General features: G+C 36.8%; 1 protein-coding gene across 1 annotated transcript in view; it reads right to left on the bottom strand.

Moving 5' to 3' along the window:
- Positions 1 to 20,972, bottom strand: part of SLC2A13 (solute carrier family 2 member 13) — a 366,627-nt gene that overhangs the window by 97,383 nt on the left and 248,272 nt on the right. The gene's annotated exons all lie outside the window — the stretch shown is intronic.

Below are 20,972 nucleotides of genomic sequence, written 5' to 3'. Positions count from 1 at the left end.
TGATGACCCACAATACAATACATAATGTAGAGCTTACATGAATGAGGATAATACACATTCTTGCCAATCTGATTACAGTAATCAATATTTGTCGTTTGAATTATCTTCAATTTCAAATGTTTATTTTACATTAAACTTTTGTGAAGATGTGTATGACAGTCACATGTTAATCACACAAAGATAAAAATGAGAAGTCAGTAAGAGTTAAATATTTAGACCCCATAAAGTTAAATGTTCATATAAATACTAATCAATTAGCATAAAGATTTCCTTTGCTTTCAAACTGATAAAATTAGAAAACACTAATAGATTCTATGAAACAACTTTTATTCCTAATTTGCCAAGCCTAATCAGCATGGATTTAGGATATAAAAGTCAAAATCAAACAAAAGAATAATAAGCTTAAAAGAGTTAAATTCTGACTCCCAACTGAGCTACTAATGAGTCTATGGCACTGATAAAGTATAAAAGTGAGCAGTGCATTTTTTAAGCCTCTGTGGAGGTTAGAGACTTTATTAATCTACCAACAAGCTGGTCCTAATGTATAGCATCATTTCAAAAAAATTCGTTCTAAGATGAAATTACCACAGAATTGCCATCATCACCAATGCTAATGCCATAGACTAACAGGATTCTACAAAAATGGGTACCTATGCAATATGGATGCATGTGGAGAAAAATACCAGCTATACTAGATGTTATCAAGTAAAAAGCAGTGGAATGAGAAACAGATCTGTATCATTAGCTACCTAATAATACGGAATACTCAAGACCTGCTGAGCTTTGAGTTTATCCCTGCAAATTAAGTACTCCTACACAGTTTACAGTAAATTTTCAGAGCTTACCTTCCAAAAATGATAGAATTATCTATTTCACGATGCTGAGAATCAAAAAGAATGATATTCTTTACTCTTCTGTCAAAATACAGGTTATAGGCAATTGTGTAAAAGCATCCTTCTCTTCTACAAACTCAAATTTCCATGAGAATAGAAGCAATGTCTCAATATATCTTTTGTCCTCTGACATTTCAGAACAATGGAGTATTAAAAGGTGTTATGGAATCTGTTTTCAGTTACAAGGCATAGTATCGTTTACAGAGGACTACGATACAGGTGTGTAAGGTTTTGGGTGTATTAAGATGTATTAAGTGGTTATTAATGATTGTAATATTACTTGTTACAAATTCTGTATAAAATAAGTAGCTTGGTAAGTCATAGTACTTTGATCAGACATTCATTCACACGGGTTGTTTCTTTTCCATGAGAAATAACACTCCATTGGGAAGAAATAAAAATGAATCAGTTTCTGGAATTGTTCTGGGATATTCTGGTCAAATTCCCTTTTATGGGATTAAAGCCCTATTAATATGACAGTACAAACTGTGACTTTAATTGGTTGCTCCAATTAAAGTAAGATCAATATTCACATGTACTTTCTACAGTGCAACAAACAGAACTTAAAATGTTATACAGTTCCTGTGAGAAATTCGTGTCAAGAAGGTGTCATCCTGTTCTCTGTTTCAGTGTTGCTTTAGAGAAAGAAGGGGACTCCTCCATTGAATGTACCTCAAAGAAGAAAAGAGACATATGGCTGACCACCACCATTGCAAATCATTTTCTAGTGGGAGGTGATAAAAAGGGTCAGACTATCTTTCCCACCTGAAGCAAATGCCTAGTTCTACACACAAAGAATGAAGTTGAGTTATAAGCAACTGCCTTTTTTTTTTTTTAAGATTTTTATTTATTTATTCATGAGAGACACACAAGAGAGAAGCAGAGACAAAGGCAGAGGGAGAAGCAGGCCCCCTGTGGGGAGCCTGATGCAAGTCTTGGTCCTGGAACTCTGGGATCACGACCTGAGCCAAAGGCAGATGCTCAACCACTGAGTCATCCAGGCATCCCTAAGCAACTGCTTCTGTGTATACTGTGCTCCCTCTCTGGGGGTCCAGAACCAGACATACTTTTGGGTAAATAAAATCTCACCTTCCCAGAAGAAGGCTGAACCAACGTAGGGGATATCTAAATGTTGTCTGCGGAATGCCTGGGTGGCTCAGTAGTTGAACATCTGACTTTGGCACAGGGCGTGATCCCAATCCGGGAATTGAGTACCACATCGGGACCCCGGGACCATGACCTGAGCTGAGGCAGCCGCTTAACTGACTGAACCACCCAGGTGCCTCTAATGTCTTTCTTCTTAAAAAGAATCCAAAGCAAGCTTAGGAAAATGAAGAGACTCATTTCTAATTTTGGTAAAGTCCTAAGGCAGGGATTTATAAACCTACTCCTTAACACTTCTAACCTGGGCATCGTTTTCTTTCCATAAATGATTCTTCTACAAGTCGGTAAGGACTTTGTTCAGGCCACGAGAGCATGGTGTTTATCAAGGTATCTCTTATTTTAGGATCAGAGTTGCTGAAAAGGTGAGATGATTGGCAGCAATTTTAGTTTTAATGTTAGTTCAACTAAATGGCACACTTAGGACAAAGTTTAATTAGGGTGCCTCTGGTTTTAAAATTTTTCATCATTGGATACTTGTTTTCAGGGAAGTATTTTGTTAAATAAGAACTTAGTATTTAAATACCTGGCACTTAAATGTGCAGAAATTGAAACTCTTCCCTTTGCTTTGTAATAGATAGTTAAAAGTGTTTCTTTAAAATATTTATAGATTTGGGCAGTACTGATACATATTCAAAGAAAGGCCAGTAGTTTGTCTAAAGAAGGTGGAGGAACGAACAAGGTGGCTCTGCTATTTACCAGTTCCATTACTCCCAGGAAGCCTGTATATAATCTCTCTGAGCCTTATTTCCTTAGCCATAAAATTAAATAATAATAGCATCTTCCACTTAAGAAAGCTTAAAGGTAATACAAGATTATATTAAAAAAGAATGTGGAATGACACCTGTATATACTAAGACTGAAAGAAACTATTATTATTTTAAAATAAAGGGATCCCTGGGTGGCGCAGAGACCCGGGATCGAATCCCACGTCGGGCTCCCGGTGCATGGAGCCTGCTTCTCCTCCCTCTGCCTGTGTCTCTGCCTCTCTCTCTCTCTCTCTCTCTCTCTCTGTGACTATCATAAATAAATTAAAATAAAATTCTTTAAAAAAAATAAAAAATAAAATAAAAAGTATGGGATGCCTGTGTAGCTCAGTGGTTGAGCATCTGCCTTCAGCTCAGGGTGTGATCCCGGGTCTGGTGATCGAGTCCTGCATCGGGCTCCCTGTGAGGAGCCTTCTTCTCCCACCATGTCTCTGCCTCTCTCTCTCTCTCTCTGTCTGTCTCTCTCATGAATAAAATAAACAAATCTTTAAATAAATTAAAAAATATAATAAATTAAAAAATAAAAAGCATACCTGAACTTATGGTCCATTTAACTTCCTAGGCGTATCACCTGGGGTCACTTAACCCACACGGAATACCCACAGAGGTGAACTATCCAAACACAGTTTCTTTCTCTCTAATCGTCTATTCCTAATCACACATCTCAGAAGACACCTTTGTCCTCAAGCTCACCATCATGCAGTAACTTCAGACTCCTGTTATTTCTTTTTGGAGGTCTCTGTCCTCTCCTTTCAATAAGTCCTCTAAAATTTCATGCAGAAAACTCTTTCCAAACCTCAAATGTGATCATGTTACTTTCCTGAACAATGCTGTTGAATGTGTTTCATCTACCACATAATCTTGCCTTATTAAAAGCCCTGCCCTTCCTTCCACCTTATCCCATGACTGGTTTCCCTTTCTCTAGCACTATTAAACTTTAGAATTCCCAGAAGAGCTAATCCATTTGACACATGCCCTGGGGGCCATCTCTACTTTCACTGGTCTGAGAAACTCTTACCCTTGAAGAATTAACTAAAGCTCACTACTACGTGAGGCCTATAGACTGGGATGAGAAAAAAATTACACCTCTTTTTCATTAGCCTTTGACTAAAATTCAGCATTTCCTTCAGTCATGAATGTAGGCAATAAACTACTGACAATAGAAATCACATATATTTTCATACCCCATTACAGTAGTTGCAGAAATCTCAAAAGCCATTTACATTCACTGTGGTTTTGAAACTTTGCTTAGCTCTCCAGCTAGATCTATTACTCAATTAGTGAAGAACTAGATACATTACTATATAACAGGTTTACTTAAAAAATATTTGGCAGCCATACTTCAATATAATGGATTTCCCTTGTAGTCAGATAATTTATTTTATGCAGCTGAAAAACCACTCTAAGAAGGCATCTAGAATAATGTTAAGAACCGTCCTGTGTGAAGCCTTCTGTGATGACCCCAGGAGAAGTGAATTATGCCAGGGCATGCTCTGATACATCTGTCAGCCTTGATCATACTACTTTGCAGTTATTTATTTGCATTTTCCTCCCTCCTCACTGTGAATGTGGAATATAAGGCTTCCATTTTTCCTTTTGATCTCAACATCCCCTGACCTACTGCCACTCTCAAAAATGTTTATTAAACAATGAACTGACTATAAATGCATATAAATATTTTTCCTAAAGTGGTGTATTCTTTGATGTGCTATAGTGTGTAGAATCATACCACAATCAATTACTGGATGTCTGCTTCTATACCAAGCTGTTCTGGATATGTAATTTCATTTTTCTAGTTTTCTAACTGATTCACCATATAATCTAGATGTTATAGTCCAAGAGGCATGTGTCAGTCTATCTTGTTTTGCTATTTGCCTATTATTAATATAGGCAAATATTCTCTTGTTACTACCAAGCAGCAATCTGAAAAATTCACTGAAGCATAACCTGCACAGTGTGCGACTCATGTGCCCAGAGATCTTCCCACCTGAGTTTGTGAGCAGGCGTATAAAATCAATCATTCATCGTGCTCTAGACATGACTACAAGTAAAGGCCAAGCACTCTGAAGAAACAAAGGCTTGGAAGCTTCCCACATCAGAAACTATTTTAGAGCAACAAAATGTCCCCAAATCTTCTAGCAAATATACCTGACTCCCAGGATTATGAAATCATACTAAAGACTTCCTTCAGTCAGTACCATCATCTACCTTCTCTCAACTCCAGCCAGCCAGCCACTCATCCATCCACCCACCCACATAACAAAGACAGGTTCCAAAGTTAGTCACTAAAGACAGTCTTTTAACCACACTGCTATGCTCTGTATTTTTTTTTAATTTTAAAAAAGGATGGTACACAGCAAAAGGTAGGGCAAACATAGTAGGAGGTGTGTAACATGCTTTTACACTGTGATGGAAATGCTCCAATTTCACAAACCAGAATGTTTAAGTGTTAATATCTGAACTGTTTTCATCACTCGTTCAATATCATAATTTATAAGAAGGTATCTTATTTTATTGAAACTTAATTAGGGAATAGTTAAGTTTTTTTTTAGAAACTCCATTCAGGGGTGCTTAGGTGGCTCTGTCAGTTAAGTGTCTGACTTTGGTTCAGGTCATGATCTTGGGGTCCTGGGATGGAGCCCCGGATCCTTGGGATCCCTGCTCCGTGGAAAGTCTGCTTCTCCTTCTCTCTTTCTGCCCTTCCTCTGCTCATGCTCTCTCTAAGGAATAAGCAAAATCTTAAAAAAAAGAAAAAAGAAACTCCATTTAATACTCATTTTATCTGTAGTTTCCGTGGCCTTTATTGTAAGGGAATACCCCAGTGGTTATAGTTGCAGTTGCTGTCACAGTACTGGATAGTGTATTATTTTTGTTTACACAGAATAAAGCAGGGATGATATTCTCAAGTGGGTTGGCTTGAAATGTGGACAGAACTCTTCCAGGTTGATTTATTCATTACAATGACCAGAGCTCTTGAGTTATGAGAGATAGGCGTTTTCGCTTTGCCTTTCTGTGTTACTTCAAACCTAAACAGACAAGTTCATAAGAGCTTTTCTCAAAAAGTCTCCTGACTTCCAGAAGGAATGAAACTGATGTTTCAAATAAGAATATAAGTGATAACAAATACTAAATACTGTTCTTACTATTTGACTGCTATATTTAATTGGAAAGCAAGGAAAAAAGACTTATACCCCTGGAACAGTGCTTCCAAGAAGTGAACATCAGTGAAGTTTCAGATCCCTGGGATCCTCTCACCTGAGTACAATTCCTTTTATTTATTTATTTTTTAAGATTTTATTTATTTATTCATGAGAGACAGAGAGAGGCAAAGACACAGGCAGAGAGAGAAGCAGGCTCCATGCAGGGAGCCTGATATGGGATTCGATCCTGGCACTCCAGGATCATGCGCTGGGCTGAAGGCAGACGCTCAACTGCTGAGCCACCCAGGGATCTCACACCTGAATACGATTCTAATCCTGCCTAAAGCATCTGTCCTTGTACATCATCCACCCAATCACCAAGTCCTGTCACTCCCTTCCAAACTATCAAGTCTGTGTCTCCATGGCCAATGTCAATGTTGCATTACCTCCTTCCTAGAATCCTGAACTCTTTTTACATCACCTCCCTCTACTACCCTCTATCGTTCTCTATTAGTTTTCCACTCTGCAGCCAGGCTGATCTTTTGTTTTAATTTTTTTTTAATCAGAGTCATCTTTTAAAAACACAAATCTGAATATGTCGTTTCAACTCATCACCCTTCAAAGGTTTCTCAGTAGTCTAAGATGGTGTTCTGAATTCTCAAGAATGAAAAGGTCCCAGAACAGTCTGTCACTGGCCTGCCACCCTATTTTTGTGCCATTCTCCTGTTCACCCACTATGACCCAACCTCAGTCATATACTCCTTGAAGAAGCCATGTTCCCTGAGTAGGGCCTTTCATTATCTTCAGAACCTTTTTATCTTCATGCCTTGGCATTTGGCCAAGGACCTGCAAAGCCCCCACAATAGCAGGATCCCCAATTCAAACTGGTATTTTCCACAGTCAAGAAGTGCTTCTTGAGAAGCAAAAAAGGCAAAAATGAAAACGTCCCATAAGTGGCCAAATTCCTCCAAGAATTTCTGCCATGATTCTCTCATCCAGGCATCAAATTCAAGCCTGGGTATGTAATTGCTAGCAAAAGACATGTATAACCATTTGGAGGTAAAGGTACATGATAAGGTCAGATGGGCTTTTTGTTTCAACTCTCATATTTGTACATTTTTCTTCGTCTGAAGTAGATCTGTGGATATTATTCAACAGACATATTTTCCTCTCTAATCTCCAAAGCATATCAGCCTGTACAATCAGGCCAAAAAAATTAAAATAATTTTAATTTTAAAGGAAATCAGTAGGTAGAAGACAAAATTTGACAAAAATGTAAAGTTTCCATTCATAGTATAATAGTTTATTCATTGTCAAGTTGCTAAATTACTGGATACAAACACATCATCACCAGGATGCCAAATACTGGAAAAAAATAGAAGCTAACAAAGTTTCTGCGTATTCTAAGTTTTATGACTGAGTCTAACAGTTTTATAGTATCATGCCAACAACGTGTGCTAAATTACCCAAGGTTGGCAAAGGAGAAGGAAAGTGTAGTGAATGCAAAAATATTTTTACTGTAAATAAACACTGAGTGGCTAATTAGTTAGGCATATACAGTTTTTCAAAGCTAGTGTCATCACCATAGGGAGGTCTATAATGAAGCAACAGTTTGTAAATTTCAATGCTTGAAAACTTCATCTAGAGAGGAAAACATGAAAATATTACTCAATAGAAAAAGAACCACATTATTTTTGTATTCTTGCCTTAACAGTGTTCGAGGGAAAAAATAAGTAATGAAAGGGAGCTGGCAGTTAAAAAAAAATGAAGCATTATAGTATGTGGTTCTTAACTGAAGATGTATTAGAATCACCTGAGAGTATTTCTAACATACCCTCTACTATTCTGGTGAGGCACATTCATGGGAACGAAGGATGGGTAGCTTAAAACATTTCCATGATTCTCAGTAAGATTCTCAATTAAGAATTTTTAAAAGGAAAATAAAAATGAATTAGAGGCCCAGCCTCTTTTGTCAACTCCTACTAAAACATGGTGATTGCCTTATCCAGTAATGCCATTCATCTTTATCATCTACTCTACCTGGTTGCTCATAGTTAATCAATTATTTATTTTTAATCCCTGTTGATTTTTCTCTCCTGAATATATCTAGAATTTGTCTGTCTGTTTTCCATATTACCACCATAGTCCAGGCAATTATCATCTCTTTCACAGAGAACTCTAATAACCAGTCTCCCTACATCAGCATATGCCCTCTATGTACCCCACTCCCAGAGAGAAGGTTTAGAATTTAAAGTTTGATCAAGACACTACCCGGGATCCCTGGGTGGCGCAGCGGTTTGGCGCCTGCCTTTGGCCCAGGGCGCGATCTTGGAGACCCGGGATCGAATCCCACGTCAGGCTCCCAGTGCATGGAGCCTGCTTCTCCCCCTGCCTGTGTCTCTGCCTCTTTCTCTCTCTGTGTGACTATCATAAATAAATAAAAATTAAAAAAAAATTATTAAAAAAAAAAGACACTACCCTACTTAAGACTTCTCAATGAGTTCATGCTCCTAGACTGAAGATCAGAATTGTTCACAAGACCTCTGAGGTCCAGCAAGAATCTGGCCCTGCATACCTTACCAGTGTTCTCTTATGCTTCTCTACTTACATTAGCATTCTTTCAGTTCCTTGCACTTACCTAGTTCCTTGTGCCTTGGCATGGCCTTTGCATCTGCTTTTTCTTTTGCCTGGCATGGTCCTCTCTCCCTTTCAGAGCTCAGTTTAAGCATCCTATCTTCAGGGTAATCTTCTCTGAAAAACTAGCATCATCCTGAGCTCACCTCCATTAGAAGTTTTGTTAATTATAACAATGGCTGCGATATTTACTAAAGGCTCATTATGTGCTAGGCACTGGTTTCTTACATTAATTTATCCTTACTAGAATCCTGTAAGTAGGTGTTTCATAAATATTTTTAAATACATGCATGAACATATGAATGAATAAATGAATGAATGAATGAATGAATGAGATGAAAACCCTAGGGCAAGTATACCTTGAAATTTCACAAATACAGATTTTAGGAAATATGTGTCTACTTTCAAGGGTTTCATGATAGCAATTTGCATATACTGAGATCACAATTTAAAAAGTAATAAAATGTCAAAGGTCGAGGGAAGTGTTACTTAGGAAAGGTATGAACCCTCAAAGCTTTGATAGTTCTCATAAGAAAATATGTTTAATTGGATACAGGAGGGATAGTACATTAGTAATTCGAAGGTACAGAGCCCAAGGCCATATTAGCAATATATGATAGATACAGGAGTTAGATGATACCCACTCTAGAGTTACTCCTCCCAGCCACAGCACCCTGTGAGAGCTTTTATTTAGTTGGCTGTACATTTTTAATATCAACTTGTTTCTATCTTCACCTTTTTACAATAAAAAGGAGATCTGCAAGAGGTTCTTTAATACATTCATTTCACATAAATATAACCAGGCCTTGGAATGAAATATCATTAATTTTAAAATTAAAAGAGAGGTGCCTGGATGGCTCAGGTGGCTAAGTGTCTGACTTCAGCTCATGAGATCATGAGATCCTCAGGGTCCTGGGATTGAGCCCTGGGATTTTTTTTTTCCCCGTAGTGTACCAAGTGTGTATTTCAACTTACTGTATGCAATCTAACAAAAATTTGGTCATAATTTACCAGATATACATAAATGATTTAAGTAGTAAAAGAAAATTCAATTTAAAGAGAGTTAAGGGGATCCCTGGGTGGCGCAGCGGTTTGGCGCCTGCCTTTGGCCCAGGGCGCCATCCTGGAGACCCGGGATCGAATCCCATGTCGGGCTCCCGGTGCATGGAGCCTGCTTCTCCCTCTGCCTGTGTCTCTGCCTCTCTCTCTCTCTCTCTCTCTCTCTCTCTGTGACTATCATAAATAATAAATAAAAAAAAATAAAAGAAAATAAAGAGAGTTAAGTTCATATCTTTAGGAAAAGTAAATGTACATTAAGAATGTAAAGCCAAGTCCAGTTTCTATGCAATAAGTGAACTGTAGTCTAATAAAGCAGATTTAGGTGATTTTCAGATATATATCTTTTCTCTTTAATATATATTTATATATAGACAGATCTACCAATTGTAAACTATGGTTTATTTTAAAGGAGGGGGATAAATGGGACGAAAGAAATCTTTATACTATACTTACATATTCACAAAGCAGAACATTTTACGTTTAAAATACTTTTTCATTCATAGTATCTTTGCCCAACTAACGTCTACTTTGGACCCCACCAGAATTACATTATACTCATTTGTCTAGAACACTGAGAATAAGACGTACTTTTCAGTCTTAAACAAAAATCAAACCAAACTATTCATGTCAGTTTTACAGTTATGTAGAAACTACAATAAAGTTTAGATGACAAAAGATGTATCTAACCATTGTAACTGTACTTTATATCTTTGATTTATCCAAGCAGAAACAATGTCTAACATTAAACCATTATACTACCGAAATTGGAGACGAGAAAACTTGTCTCTTAAAAAAATAAATAAATCAACCTTAAATAAATAAATCAATCAACCTGTCTCTTAAAAAAAATAAATAAATAACCTGCAACTTTGATCTGGGCTCAAATCAACTTTGAGCTGGGCTCCTGGCTCAGCAGGGAGTCTGCTTCTCCCTCTCCCTCTGCCTGCCCCTCCTCTTGCTTGTGCTGTCAAATAAATTTTAAAAATCTTTAAAAAAATCAAAATATTCTAGATATTGGAGGAAGGTGATGGAATAAGAGAGTCTTACACTCACCTTGCCCCACAGACTTAATAAGATAACATCTGCACCTATGCAACTAACCGAAGACAACCTGAGGACTGGCAGAAGAGACCTTCCACAGTTAACTATACAGAGAAGGCTGCAGTGAAAAGGGTAAAAGAGGTGAAATAAGATTGGGAATTGAACCTACCAGTAAGACTAACCATGAATGGAAGGAATACCAGAAGTATGAAGAAATGAGAAGATCAGACATAACACCAGGCACACCTGTCCCTGGGCACCTTACTAAGAATACAAATCCCCATAACACCTAGCTGTGAAAACTAGAACCTAACTTAGGGAACTTTAAAAATAAGTGGGGCTTAACTCTGGGAACTTTAACAATGAGTGGGCTTTACTCCAGGAGAGCCAGAGGGTGATAAGAAACTGAGCCCCTGCCCTGAAAGAGCCACCAAAATAAGAGCCTGGGACACACAACAGAAGCAGCAGTTTGAAATACACCCAGAGGTATTTGGGAAGCTTTACTGACTAATCTTACAACATGTTCTGGAGAGGCAAGGGGTTTCAGGAAATTTCTCAGGAACAAAAGTGCTTGCAGGTGCCATTTCTCTTCCCTATCCCCCAGCCTAGACAGCTGGATGCATGGGGAGCCAGTTCTAATACTTTCCACTTACTTTGCTAGCAATGTATGCCCATCCCAGCATTTTTCTGTGGACCCATCTCCTGCAATCTGCCCAACGTGGAAAAGGCAGGCTTACCTCCAAAGTGGCTCCTTATCTGCCATACCCTGTAGGCAGCCTGGGCAAAGACTGGTACTATGTCTAAGTGACTGCTAACCTGGGAATCAGGGGAGACAAGGCCACACAACAATGTGTCTGCAGTTCCAGCAGATGAGCTTCTTAACTGCTGCCCTTTGGTGCACCTGCAGCTGTGGCAGAGACGGTAACTTCCAACAACCAGGCTGACTAATGGCTCTGCCCACCAACGAGAGCCTCTGTTGGCCACACAGAGCCTCTGCTGGCCACAAGCACTGCCCCTTCGGTGTCCCAACACCTATGGCAGAGAAGCTAATGGCAGATAGGGAGTCTGACTGCTAACCAAAAAGCCAAATAGCCAAAAAGCCAATAGCTGCCACAGACAGGGCTCTTAACAGCCTGGGGACCATCACTTGCCCAGTGAGCCCACAGGAGGCAAAGTGGGTCATTACAACTAGTTCAGCTGAAAGCAATCAAGGTTTAACCACACCATGGGGGAACATGCAGCCCACAGAAAGGATACGGCTAAAGCACCTGGTGCTGGTAACCATGGGGGACTGCCCTACATGGCACCACATGACCTCTTCTATACAAGGCCACTACTTTCAAGATCAGGAGATGTAGGTGACTTCTAATACATAGAAACAAACATAAAGAGTTAGATAAAATGAAGACACAGAGGAGTATGTCCCAAAATAAAGAATAAAACAAAATAACAGTAAAAGAGTGAAATGAGACACATGTAAGTAATATGCCTGATAAAGATTTCAAAGCAATGGTCATAAAAATACTCACTACACTTAAGAATGGATTAACTCAGTGAGAGCTTAAAAAAAAAGAGATAAAACTATAAAAAATAACCAGTAAGAACTGAAGAATTCAATAACTGAAATGAAAAATATACTAGAGGGGAAAAAAACCCCATCAGGTTACAGGAGGCAGAAGAATAGATCAGTGATGGAAGACAGGGTAATGACAAGCCACTCAGCTATTGAGCAAAACGGAAAAAGAATAAAAAATGAGGGACACCTGGGTGGCTCAGCGGTTGGGCATCTGCCTTCGGCTCAGGGTGTGGTCCTGGAGTCCCGGGATCGAGTCCCGTGCTAGGTCAGGCTCTCTGCAGGGAGCCTGCTTCTTCCTCTGTCTATGTCTCTGCCTCTCTCTCTCATGAATAAATAAAATCTTAAAAAAAAGAATAAAAAATGAGAATAGATTAAGTAAACTTAGTGACATCACCAAGCACAATAACATTCACATTATAGGGATTCCAGAAGAAGAAGAGGAAGAAGAGAGAGAATGGGGCAGAAAACTTATTTGAAGGAATAATAGCTGAAAACTTTCCTAATCTGAGTAAGGAAACAGACAGTCAGGTACAGGAAGCAAAGCAAGTCTTTAATAAGTTGAACCCAATGAGATCCAGAAGACATAGCCATTAAGATGGCAAAAAGTAGTGATAAAGAGGGAATTTCAAAGTAACAAGAAAAAAGAAAGCAGGTACATACAAGGGAATCACCATAAGGCTAACAACATTTTTGAGTAGAAACTTTGCATGCCAGAAGAAAGTGGCATGATATAGTCAAAGTGCTGAAAGGAAAGAGTCTACCAACAAGAATACCCTACCTGGCAATGTTATCATTCAGAATAGAAGGAGAGATAAAACGTTTCCCAGACAAACAAGAATTAAGGGAGTTGATCAACATGAAACCAACCTTACAAGAAATGTTAAAGTAGAAAAAAGAAAAATTAGAAAGAAGAGTCCATAATGAGAAGAAAATTCTGAAAGGAAAAATTTCAATGGTAAAAGCAAACGTATAATAAAAGTAGTAGATTAACCACTTATAAAGGCATCATGAGAGTGAAATCACAAAAACTATAAAATCAATTATACCTACAAAAGTCAAAGGACACACAGATAAAAGGATGTAGAATATGACATTGTCTACATAATACATGGAGGATGAGTAAAAAAATGCTTTTTGAATGTGGTTGAACTTAAGTGAGAATCAACTTACTATAGACTGCTATACACATCAGATATTATATATGAACCCAATGTTAACCACAAATCAAAAACCTTTAACAGATGCACAAAAATTAAGGAATTCAAACATAACACTAAAGAAAGCCATCAAACTACAAGACAGTAAGAGAAGAAGGAACAGATCAGTACAAACAACAGGAAAACAATGGCAATAAGTATATACCCACCAATAATTACTTTAAATGTAAATGAGTTAAATGACCCAGTCAAAAAACAAAATAAATGAAAAAAGCAAAACCTATCTGTATGCTGCCTACATAAGATTCACTTCAGGCCTAAAGACACAGACTGAAAGTGAAGGGATAGAAAATATACCCCATGAAAATGGAGTTGAAAAAAGAAGCTAGGGCACCAATACTTGTATCAGACAAAACAGACTTAAAAACACTGTCCAAGGAACTAAGAAAGGTCCCACATAATAATAAAGAGATTGATCTAACAAGAGGATATTAGAATTTAAATATCTATGCACCCAAGATTAGAGCACTATAATATATAAAGTACTAACAGACATAAAAGTTGAAATTGACAGTAATACATAATAGTAGGGAACTTTAACACTACACTTATATCAATGAAAAGATTACCCAGACAGAAAATCAATAAGAGAACAGTAGCTCTGAAGTATTAGATGGACCTAATAGATATAGACAGAACATCGCATCCAAAATCAACAGAATATACGTTCTTTTAAACTGCATATAAAACATTCTCCAAGATAGATCACATGTTGAGCTGCACAACAATTCTCAATAAATTTAAGAAGGCTGAAATCACGTTAAGTACTTCTCCTACCATAATGGTATGAAACTTAAAATACAAGAAAAAAAACTGGAACACACACAAACACATGGAAACCAAAGAACAAATGAGTCAAACAAGAAATCAAAGAAGAAATTAAAAAAACCCACAGAGAACAAACGACAATGAAAAGAAATTGTCCAAAATCTCTGGGAGATAGCAAAAGCAGTGTTAAGATGAAAGTTTATAGTGATTTGAACCTGTCTCAAGAAACAAGAAAAATTTCAAACCACCTAGCCCTACACCTGGAGGAGTTAAACAAATAAGGACAAAGTCTAGAACTAGCGGATGCCTGGGTGGTTCAGCAGTTTGGCAACTGCTTTTGGCCCAGGGTGCTGTCCTGGAGTCCCGGGATCGAGTCCCGCGTCTGGCTCCCAGCATGGAGCCTGCTTCTCCCTCGTTCTGTGTTGTCTCTGCCTCTCTCTATGTCTATCATAAATAAATAAATAAATCTTTAAAACAAAACAAAACAAAAAAAGTCTAGAACTAGTTGGAAGGAATGAAATAATAGAGGTTAAAGCGAAGTAAATTAACAAAAGACACACACACACAAAGAGCAATGAAACCAACAGCTGGTTCTTTTACAAGACAAAATAAGAATACCATTAGCCAGACTTATCAACAAAAGAAAGAGAAAAGATGTGAATGCATAAGAATAAAAATGAAGGACAAGAAGTAATAACTGGCACCAAGGAATTACAAAATATTATAAGACAATATTATGAAGAATTACATGCCAACAAATTGGACAAACTAGACAAAAAAAAAAAACAGATAAATTCCTAGAAACATATCATCTTCCAAAACTGAATGATAAGACAATATTATGAAGAATTACACGCCAACAAATTGGACAATCTAGACAAAAAAAAACCAGATAAATTCCTAGAAACATATCATCTTCCAAAACTGAATGAGGAAGAAATAGAAAATTTGAACTGAACAATTACCAGTAACAAAATGGAATCAGTAACCCAAAAACTTCCAACAAACCAAAGTCCAGGACCAGATGACTTCATAGGTGATTTTTTACCAAACATTTAAAGAAGAGTTAACACCTACTCTTTTGAAAGTATCTCAAAAAACAGAAGAGGAAGGAAAACTTCCAAATTCATTCTATAAGGCTAGCACTACCCTGATACCTAAACCAAACATACAACACAAAATGAAAACTATGGGCCTATATCTCTGATGAACATAGATGTGAAAATCCTATAAAAAGTATTAGCAAACTGAATTCAACAATGCATTGAAAAATCATTCATCAAGATCAAGTGGGGTTTATTCCAGGGATCCAAGGCTGGTTTAATATTCACAAACCAATCAATGTAATAACACATTAACAAGAGGAAGGATAAAAACTATATGATAGTCTCAACAGATGGAGAAAAAGTATTACAAAATATAGTATCCATTAATGGTATAAACTTTCAATAAAGTAGATTTAGAGGGAACATATGTCAACATAATAAAACCATATATGAAAAACCCACAGCTAACATATTCAATGGTAAAAAGCTGAAAGATTTTTCTCTGAGATCAGGGACAAGACAGGAATGTCCACTGTTACCACTTTTGCTCAACACAGTACTGGAAATCCTACCATATCAATCAAACAAGGAAAAGGAATAAAGATCATCCAAATTGGTAGGGAAGGAGTAAAACTGTCACTATTTGCAGATCACATGGTACTATATATAGAAAATTCTAAGGACTCTACCAAAAAACATTACAACTGATACAGTAAAGTTGCAGGATACAAAATTAATAAATCAAAGTCTCTTGCATTTTTGTACACTAATAATGAAGTAGCAGAAAGACAAATTAAAAAAAAAAAAAACAACAGTTCAATTTACAACTGTACCAAAGAGAAGAAAATACCTAGGAATAAATTTAACAAAGGAGGTGAAAGATCTGTACATTGAAACTGGGAAGACATTGATGAAAGAAATTGAACACAAACAAATGGAAAGTTATGTCATGCTCAAAGATCATTAAAATGTCCATACTAACCAAAGCAATCTACAGATTTGAAGCAATCCCTAACAAAATACTAACAGCATTTTTCACATAAATAGAACAAATTATAAAATTTGTATGCAACCACAAAAGACCTAGCCAATACAATCTTGAAAAAGAGCAAAGTTGGAGGTACCACAATCCTAGATTTCAAGGTGTACTACAAAGCTATTGTAATCAAGACATGGCTGTAGCACAAAAATGAACACGTAACAATGGAACAGAACAAACAGTCCACGCTTATACAGTCAATTATTTAATGACAAAGGACAGAAGAATGTACAATGATGAAAAGAAAGTCTTTTCAACAAATAGTGTTAGGAAAACTGCACAGCAACATACAAAAAACTGCAAGTGGATCGTTTTCTTACACTAAACAAAAAATAAACTCCAAATGGATTAAGGAACTAAACGTGAGACTCGGAACCATATCATTTCTAAAAGAAAGTTTAGGCAGTAATCTCTTGGGTATCACCCTTAGCAGCATATTTATGAATATCTCCTCAGCCAAGGGAAACAAAACCAAAAGTAAACTATAAGGATTACAAAAAAATAAAAACCCTCTGTACAGCAATGAAAATCATCCATAAGAAAAGGGCAACCTTCCTGTGTCTCTGCCTCTATGTCTATCATAAATAATAAATAAATAAATATTTAAAAAGGGCAACCCAGTGAATAGAGAAGATATTTGCAAATGACATATCCAAGAAGGAGTTAGTATTCAAAATTATAAAGAACTTACACAAGTCAATGCCTAAGAAAAACAATCTGGTGAAAAATGGGCAAAGAACTGGAATATACATTATTTTCAAGAAAGGCATACAGATGGCTAAAAGACACATGAAAAGATCCTCAATATCCCTAATCATTAGGGAAACCAAAACTACAATGAGGTATCACCTTACATGTATTAAAATGCCTAGAATCAAAGACAAGAAATAACAAGTGTTGGCAAAAATATGGAGAAAAGCGAACCCTCATGCATTGTTGGTGGAAATGTAAATTACAGCAAACATTGCCAAAAAAAGTAAGGGTGTTCCTCAAAAAATTAAAAATAGAAATACCACGTGAACCAGTAATTCTACTATTCGTTATTTACCCCAAAACACAAATCATGAATTCAAAAAGATATAGGCACCCCTATGTATTACAGCAATATTTATAAAAGCTAAGAGAGCAACCCAAGTATCCATCAACAGATGAATGGATAAAGTAAATATGGTATTTATATACTAACACCCATAAAAAAAAAAAAGAATGGTATCTTACTATTTGCAACAACATGGATGGACCTAGAGGGTATGCTAAATGAAATAAGTCAGACAAAGACATACTATATACTTTCACTTATCTGTAGAAGTTAAAAAAACAAAAAGAAACAAACAAACAAAACCCAAACAGACTCTCTCTCTCTTTTTTTTTTTTTTGGTAAAGATTTTATTTTATTCATGAGAGACACACAGTGAGAGGCAGAGACACAGACAAAGAAAGAAGCAGGCTCCCTGGAGGGAGCCCAATGTAGGACTTGATCCTTGGACTCTGGTATCACGCCCTCAGCCAAAGGCAGACTGCTCAACCACTGAGCCACCCAGGCGTCCCAAACAGACTCTTAAATACAGATAAATAGTGGTTACCAAACTGGAGGTGGGTGGACAGATAAAACAAATAGGTGAAAGGGATAAGGAGGAACAAATTTCTAGTTTTAAAATAAATAAGTCACCAAGGTGGAAGGTATGCTTGAAACTAGTGACATTATATGTTAATTATACTTCAATAAAAAATTAAAATACTCGAGGGGCGCCTGGGTGGCTCAGTTGGTTAAGCATCTGCCTTCAGCTCAGGTCATGATCCCAGGGCCCTAGAATCAAGCTCCGAGTTGGGCTCCCTGCTCAGCAGGGAGTCTGCTTCTCCCTCTCCCTGTCACCCTCCCCCCAGCTCATGTTCTCTTTCACTTGCTGTCTCAAGTAAATATATAAAATCTAAATATATATATATATATAATATATATTATATGTATGTATAATATAAAAAGCAGAAGTTCTCATTGGAAAATGTTTAGAATAGTCAATCTCTTGGGTTCAGATCTTTAGTGACCCCCAACCTACATTATGGGCTCCAACCTACAATAGTGTCTGCCACACAATTAGTATTTATTAAATTAAACTACAGAACCTCTGTTCTCGAACCACTCACTTTCTTAAATCTACTTAATTGTAATTGGAATAGACATATACTCATCACCATTGTCTACAGATTTCTACAAGTGGAAGTGCCGAGTCAGTGGGCATAGGCATTTAACTTTTACTAGGCACAATTGTATTCTTTCCAAAACGGAGAACAATTTACATTCTCATCAACAGTATACAATATTTTTAAGATCGGTATTATATCAATTTCCCTTTTAAATCTGTTTTATTTGCTCAATTTTCCTATATGGATCATTCCATTGGGAAAGTATAGTACCTACATTTACAGCCTAAACAGTACTCATTCTATGGTACTGTATTACAAACATGACTTTCATGTTTATCTTTTAAAAAGGTCGTATATATAGTTTTAAAAAACAACACAATCAGTAAGGAGACTAGAACAAAAATCAGTAAGAGAATGCAGGTATATTTTATAAAATCACTGAGAGTATATTTACATACTGTCCAATTCCCACAGAGCCTAATATGTTACTCTGAAAGAAGGTACAACATATATAACTGTTTTTCATATTCAACGACTCCCAAAGGACATCTAAAATTGGTTCTGTTTCAAAATCTGTTGGCCATTTTTGTGGTGAAAATAAAATTAGGCTGTACCACCTCTCAGTACTTTGGTACTGAAATATTAGGTAATGACAACTTAGATCAGAAGGATTAACAGGTGGATAATCATAAACTGCCATGCAAGCTATACTAGGGCAAAAAATATTTTTATTTAAACTTTAAAAGTTGGTATCAAGAAAACTACCTTATTTTGAAAATATTTCAAAAGTTTGTCATTCTTTTCCTGTATCAGAAATTCATAAAACGTTTTTCATACTCTGGCTTCCTGCCTTTAGATGGCCTGACCATGCATTTATTAGTCTTATTCTTAATCTAAATTACTGTATCTAAAGATATCCTTTCTAGAACTCTTGCTCAAAGAACAGTAATTTTAAAAATAATTTGTCAGAAGTAACTATGTTAAAACATTTTAAATATCCATCAAGAAAAAACAAAAGTAGAGCATGAAGAGTTCTGGTAATGGCTCTATCATCTAGCAGTTGATATGGGCTGTTCAAAGAAAGAAAACATCACTACACTGAAGAATAGTCTATTCTAAAGTTAACTTCCTTTATTAAGACATCTTTAAGTCTTTGTTACAAGATAAAGACTGTTAAAAAATCAGTGGGCCCTTAAATAAGTAAGCTTATTTAAGAGGAAGAAGGAATATAAGCATTTATTTCTAAAGCAAAGTGAATATCACAATTTGGGACCAGAAAGGCCTAACAATATACATTCCTCCTCACTGTTGTAATGAGAAACCACTATAAATTCAAAACCTGTTCAACATGAAGTTCCAAGAGGATTCTAAGTAGAATTTAGTGTATGAATGTAATGTTTTAATTTCATATGAGTATATGACTAAAAGTTAAGAAATTAATAAATCATTTTACCCATTGACTTAAGACTTGCATACATCTAGTTGAGGCTGGAAGAATATAATTTTTTTAAAATTTTTTAAATTTATTTATGATAGTCACACACACACACACACACAGAGAGAGAGAGAGAGAGAGAGAGAGAGAGAGAGAGGCAGAGACACAGGCAGAGGGAGAAGCAGGCTCCATGCACCGGGAGTCCGACGTGGGATTCGATCCCGGGTCTCCAGGATGGCGCCCTGGGCCAAAGGCAGGCACCAAACCGCTGCGCCACCCAGGGATCCCTAATTTTTTATTTTCTAAATAAAATTTAAATTAAAATTTTTAAATTTTTAAATTAAAATTTTTAATTTTTTATTTTTATTGTTTTGTTTTTTTTTTTCATTTTTTGTTTTCAACGCTAGGGCATGAGGCACCTAGGTGACTTAGTTAGGTTTCTGACTCTTGATTTCAACTCAGGTCATGACCTCAGGGTCGTGAAATCAAGCCCTATGTTGAGCTCCACTCTCAGTGTGGACCCTGCTTATGATTCTCTCTCTCCCCCTATTCCTTGCTCCCCCCAACCCATGTGTGCTGTCCAAATAAATAAATAATGCCAGGTTTTGTTTTATCCATATATTTTAAAGGGGCTGCTAGCCTTTTCAACCACTAAAACAAAGTTATAAGCTTTGGAATTTTGCTACCAGATTCAATTTCTAAGTAACTAATTTGTGCATTCTTTAGTCCATCTGTCTATCCGTCCATCCATTTCTCCAACCAATTGGTCATACAGTGTGCATACCATTAGGCTTAACAGAGTTCCCACGCCTACAATTGGCCATCAGAATGTATTTCACTCTCTTCCATCATCTCTTTCCATTTCCTAGTGCTCTGAAAGAACTCCAGTAGTGAAAGGAAATCTCCTTTTCTGCTTACATGAATGAGAAGATACTTGTGGAACTCTGTGAAGCCCGTTAGAATATCCAGATGATAATCTTCTATATCAGACATGTACATCCCGGAAAAGCTTAATTACTGATTAAAGTAATTTATTTTACCTGGAAAATAAGAT

The sequence above is a fragment of the Vulpes vulpes genome, chromosome 8, assembly GCF_048418805.1.
Source record: "Vulpes vulpes isolate BD-2025 chromosome 8, VulVul3, whole genome shotgun sequence".
Classification (NCBI taxonomy): domain Eukaryota; kingdom Metazoa; phylum Chordata; class Mammalia; order Carnivora; family Canidae; genus Vulpes; species Vulpes vulpes.
Note: the sequence above shows the minus strand (reverse complement) of the source record. Positions and strands in the feature narration are given on the sequence as shown.